The sequence below is a fragment of the Suricata suricatta genome, chromosome X (genome assembly GCF_006229205.1).
Source record: "Suricata suricatta isolate VVHF042 chromosome X, meerkat_22Aug2017_6uvM2_HiC, whole genome shotgun sequence".
In the NCBI taxonomy this organism is placed as follows: domain Eukaryota; kingdom Metazoa; phylum Chordata; class Mammalia; order Carnivora; family Herpestidae; genus Suricata; species Suricata suricatta.
Genome location: NC_043717.1, coordinates 104704432 through 104710861, shown reverse-complemented (window position 1 = coordinate 104710861; position 6430 = coordinate 104704432). Strand labels below are relative to the sequence as shown.

The 6430-nt window shown below is 34.7% G+C and overlaps 1 pseudogene; it reads right to left on the bottom strand.

Moving 5' to 3' along the window:
- Positions 1-1406: 1406 nt before the first annotated feature.
- On the bottom strand, positions 1407-2363 carry LOC115283528 (annotated as a pseudogene).
- Positions 2364-6430: the final 4067 nt, after the last annotated feature.

Sequence of the window (6430 nt, the reverse complement as noted above, 5' to 3'; positions counted from 1 at the left end):
AATACATATCAATACATCAATATTACATTTTTAGGTTATAATTGTTTTGTTGAAAATTTAGTAGCATTTAAAGGATGATCCAAAGTTGGTTTCGTTTTTTTTTTTAATTTTGAGATCAGTGTAAATTTACATGTGGTTATAAGAAACAGAAAAATGCCTTATACCCTTAACTTTATTCCCCCCAGTGGTAACATCTTGCAGGTCTATACTATGATATCAAAATCAGGGAAGTAAAATTGCTATGATCTATTTACCTTACTCAGATTTCACCAGTTATACATGCACAGTTTGTGTGTATGTTTCATTTTGTGCAGTTTCATCACCTGTGTCTATCACTACAGTCAAGATACAGAAAAATTCTATCTGAAGGATCCCTCTTGCTATTCATTTATAGCTACAGCTACCTCCGTCCCTCACCCCTGGAAGCTAGTAATTTGCTCCTCATCTCCATAATTTTGCAAAGTATGTTACATAAATGAAATCATTCAATATATAACATTTTGTGATTGGCTTTTACATTTAGCACAAATCCCTTGATATCCATGCAAGTCATTGTATATATCAATTTTTTTTATTGCCAAGTGATATTGCATAGTGTAAATGCATCAGAGTTTGTTAAACCACTCATTTATTGAAGGACATTTTGGTTCTGATGTCTGGACTATTACAAATAAAGCTGACACAATAGATCCTGCATAGATTTTTCTGTGAACTTAAAGTTTTCATTTTTCAGGGACAAATGTCCAAGAGCAACTGCTGGTAACAGCAAGCCTAGTTTTGTAACCAACTACAGTACTTCCCCCCCCCCCCCCCGCCCCAGAGTGGCTGTACCACTTTATATTCCAACCAGAAATCTCTAAATGACAGTTTCTCTGCATTCTCACCAGCTTTTGGTGTTATCATTAAACAAAAAAAATTTAAGTCATTCTGGTGCCTGTGTGGTAAGACCTCATTGAAGTTTTCATTTGCATTTCACTAATGGTTAATGTTGAACAGCTTTTTGTGTGTTCATTTGCCATCTGCATATCTTCATTGAAATTTCTATTCATGTCTGTAGCCCATTTCCTTTATTTTCTTTGACACGTGCATGATTAAGTTTTAATAAATTTGAACATAAGTCACACATTTCCAGGTATACATAAATATATCTCCATTTTACAATTGCTTTTTTGTTTCTACTTAAATCTTTTTGGACAGCAATAAGAAAATGCTTGAACTCTTTCTCATTTAAGCAGCAGGAATATCCTTATTCGGATTTTACAGTTTTTTTTCCATAAAGCTGATCATCTGAGTTTCTATAACTTCTTACAGTAGATATTTTGTTTATATTTCCTTTCTATCCACCTACCACTAGCTGGTTGTTGCCTCCTACATCCTGGCAAGTTCTGTATGGTTAAAAGCCACTTTTAATTTCTGGATCCACAGAGGCTCTTTGTTGGTTTGTCCAAGATAGTATTTTATTCCTCTAGTGTATTATTACAGTTCCTTTTGGCTTTTTTTCCCAATGAAATAAATGTGGGTACACAATGCATCCCTAATTATAAAATGCTGGATTGGGATTCCTATCCTTGACATTTATGACAATCTATTAGGGACTTATGTGTGCATTTTCAATCCTATTACAAAGGCACTGGTCTGCTTTATGACAGAGGGCCTAATATTTCTCCATTGTATCACTCCATCCAGCTTTGTTCTGCAAATATCCTTTTGGGTACTATGACGAGTGCAGTCCCTGCAGAATACAGTACAACATGTGAGTTCTAGCAGTACAGTACCTCTAGCCTATATTGCTATAAGTGGGTGACACTGAACTCCTGACCCTCCCAGTCATAAATCCACTTGACATTTTCAAACTTCAAATCATATAAGACTAGAGAAAACTCTACATCCATTCTGTAGTGAGGTTTCTGGGGATTTTCCACCTATGTTCAACAGCTCATCAATTGTCATGGGTTTCTTCATTCCTTGACCAATCAGAAAGAAGATAACCATCAGACAACAGACTTAATGATAAAAGAATCTCTGGTCAATGACTGCAAACTGAAATAACCAGAAAGCTTATTGCCACCTCCCCTCATGCAAACTCTGGCCTACGAGCTGTCCTTGAGAGGACAGAAAAGTCCACTGAAAATCAATCATTATATTGGCTTTATCCATTTTGCACAAGTTTCTGAAATCATATGTGTCAACATACTCTGAGCCACATAATTCATGACTACAATATCTCAATCAACATAAGGGGGAAAACAGCAATATGTCTTCTCAACACAGCTGAACCTCTCACTGAAGCTGGGTTCTGCAGAAGCCTATGCAAGTATATGAACATCTGAAGCGAACACCTGATGGAAAATGTGGGTATAATGGATTTTTTAGCAGTACTTTTCACTTCTTAAGTTAAAATCCTCTGAATCCTTGGAAAATGAGAACAAAGGTTAAAAGAAATTGTGTAAAACGCTGAAGTCCCTTGTCTGTTTACCCACATCAGTAAGAGTTGAATGCCTGCTTTCTCATGGTCAAGTCTTAGTGCCTCGGTTTCTCTTCAATAGTGTTGTTTGTATTTTCTTGACCGGCATCTCTATCCTAGATAGGCTAGCCATAGGCTACATGGCTTTGGCCATTATCACTGAAATCAAATGTACAATTGGCTTTCCCAGCTCCTGGAGAATTTTCTCTAATTTTTGAGTTCTTGTTGTTGTTGACCTGTTCCTATTTAAGACACTGTATCTCCCTTTCCAGGTCTTGTATTCTTTTTTTAAGGAGTTCCTTAGTTTAGTTTCTCACTACGTCATTTTCAGCAACAATATGGCAATTCCAGGAATAAAGGAGTCATACAGGTCCATTGTACCTGCTTATCCTAAGCCACACCTGTAGCTCCTTTTTCTGATTTTTTATTCTATTGAATTCCAAGAGCTCTTTATATATTTTAGACACAAGTCTTTCATCAGTTATGTCATTTACATTCTTTCCCAGTCTGTAGCCTTCCTTTTATTATTCAGAGAGCACAAGTTATTAATTTTGATGAGGTCCAGTATATCAATTTTTTTCTTTTCATGTTTTATGCTTTTGGTGTCAGGTCTAAAAACTTTTCACCTGGACTTTGGTGCTGAACATCTCTAAAATGTTTTAGTTTTACATTTGTATCTAATTCATTTTAAATTTATTTTGTATTCGGAATTAAATTTAGACCAAGGTTCAGTTGTTTTACTATGGATGTCTAATTGCTCCTGGGCCATTGAAATACTTTTGCATCTTTATCAAAAATAGAGGGGCATATTGGTTTGGGTATATTTCTGGGCTCTTTATTCTATTGCATTGATCTATGTGTCCATCCCTCAGCAAACGCTATGCTCTGTTCATTATAGTGGCTATATAGTAAGCCTTAGTAGCAAGTAGGGTGATTCTTTCCACTTTATTCTACTCTGTGGTTTTGTTGTTAGGGTAATACTGGATTCATAAAATGATATAGCAAATGCCCCATCCTCTTAGATTTTGTCGTAGAGATGGTAAATTGGCTTATTTTTTTATTTAAACTTTAGTTAACACAGTGCAATATTGGTTTCAGGAGTAGAATTTTGTGCTTCATCACTTACAGACAATATCCAAGGCTCATCACAAGTACCCTCCTTAGTATCCATTACACATCTAGCCCATCTCTCCACCCACCGCTGGCTATCAACTCATACTTAATTATCATTAAGAATCTCTTGTGGTTTGCTTCCCTCTCTTTTCTTCCCCCATTTCCCCACATGTTCATCTGTTTTTGTTCTTAAATTCCACATGTGAGTGAAATCATATGGTACTTGATTTTCTGAATGACTTATTTCTCTTAGTATAATATATTCTATTTCCATCAACATCATTGCAGATGGCAAGATTTCTTTTTTTATGTCTTATATGTCTTTTTTATGTTTTATATATTCCATTACATATATACACCATATCTTTATCCATTTATCAGCTGATGAACATTTGGGCTCTCTGCAGAGTTTGGCTATTGTTGATAATGCTATAAACATTGGGGTGCATGTATACTTTTGAATCTATAGTTTTGCATCCTTTAGGTAAATATCTAATAGTGCAATTGCTGGATCATAGGGTAGTTCTATTTTTGATTTTTTTGAGGAACTCCCATACTGTTCTCCAGAGTGGCTGCACCAGTTTGCATTCCCACCAACAGTGCAAAAGAGTTCCCCTTTCTCTACATCCTCGCCAATACCAGTTGTTTCTTGTGTTATTTTTAGCAATTCTGACAGGTATCTCAATGTGGTTTTGATTTATATCTCCTTGATGATGAGTGATGTCGAGCACATTTTCATGTTCCCATTAGCCATCTGTATGTCTTCTTTGGAAAAGAGTCTATTCGGATCTTCTGCCCATTTCTTAACTGGGTTATGTTTTTTGGGTGTTGAGTTTAAGAAGTTCTTTATAGGTTTTTGATACTAATTCCTTATCAGATATCTCATTTGCAAATATCTTCTATTCCATAGACTTTTAGTTTTGTTGATTGTTTCTTTCACTATGCTTAAGGTTTGTTGTTGTTGTTGTTGTTGTTGTTGTTGTTGTTGTTTATCTCAATAAAGTCCCAATAATACTTCATGTTTGCTTTTGTTTCCCTTACCTTCAATGACATGTCTAATAAAAAGTTGCTCTGGTCAAGGTCACAGAGGTTGTTGCCTGTGTCCTCCTCTAGGATTTTAATGGTTTCCTATCTCACATTTAGGTCTTTCAGTCATTTTGAATTTACTTTTCTATACAGTGTAAGAAAGGGATCCTGTTTCATTCTTCTGCATGTCACCATCCAGTTTTCCTAACAACTTTTATTGAAGAGGCTTTCGTTTTTCCATGGGATATTCTTTCCTGCTTTGTTGAAGATTAGTTGACCATATAGTTGTGGGTCCACTTCTGGGTTTTCTATTCTGGTCTATTGATCTATGCGTCTATTTTTGTGCTGGTAGCATACTGTCTTGAAAAATACAACTTTATAATATAGCTTGAAATATGGAATCATGATTCCTCCAGTTTTTCTTTTTCAGAATTGCTTTGGTTACTCAGGGTCTTTTGTGATTCCATAAAAATTTTAGGACTGAATGTTCTAGCTTTGTGAAAAATACTTGAGGTATTTTGATAGGAGTTGCATTAAATGTATAGATTGCTTTGGGTAGTATAGTCATTTTAACAATGTTATTATTCCAATCCCTGATGGAATGAAATATTTTTTCCATTTCTTTGTATCATCTTCAATTTCCTTCTTAACTGTTCTATGGTTTTTAGAGTATAGATCTTTTACCTCTCTAGTCAGATTTATTCCTTGGTATCTTATTGTTTTTGATGCAGTTGCAAAAGGATCGATTGCTTGATTTTTCTGTTGCTTTATTATTGGTGTATAGAAATGCAACAGACTTCTGCACATTGATTTTATATCATGTGACTTTACTGAATTCATATATCACTTCTAGCAATTTTTTGGTGGGGTTTTTTGTGTTTTCTACACACAGTATCATGTCATCTACAAATAGTGAAAGTTTGACTTCATTGCCGATTGTGGTATACCACATTTTAATAAAAGAATAAAAACTTTATGATCCTCTCAATGGATGCAGAAAAAGCATTTGACAAAATACAGTATCCATTCTTGATAAAAACCCTCAAAAAACTAGGGTAGATGAAACATACCTCAACATTATAAAGGCCATATATGAAAGGCTCTCAGTTTTACCTAAGGTCAAGAACAAGACATGAATGTCCACTCTCAACATTACTACTTAACATAGTACAGAAAATCCTAGCCTCAGCAATCAGACAATAACAAGAAATAAAAGGCATTGAAATAAGTAAATTGGCTGTAAACATTTGGTAGGATTTTCTAGTGAAATCACATGGACCTGGATATTTTTCCTTCAGGATGTTCTTAAACTACAAATTCAATTTCTTTATCAATTATAAGATTAATCATATTGCCTATATAACTTTGGGGGGGTTGTGGTGATTTGCAGTTTCGCAAGGAATTGATCCATTTTTTTCTAAATTTTCAAATTTATGAGCAGTCATTAACAGTATTCCCTTATTATCCATTTAGAAATTACAGGATTTGCAGTGATATTTCTATTTAATCCCTGATATTGGTTTTTGTCTTCTCTAGTTTTATCTTTTCCAGTCTTGCTAGAGGCTTACCAATTTTATTAATAGCTTTTTCCCCATTGCTTCTTTACTGTATTATTTTAATTTCATTGATTTCTGTCATTATTTACTTCCTTATGCTCACTTTGGGTTTTTCTATTTACCTATATCTTTTAGGTAAAAACTTAGGTCTCTAATTTGAGATCTTTCCTTATTTCTAATGTTAGCATTTAATGCTAGAATTTTTTCTCTCAGGGGTACCTAGGTGGTTCAGATGGTTAAGCATCTGATTCTTGATCTAGGCTCAGATCAT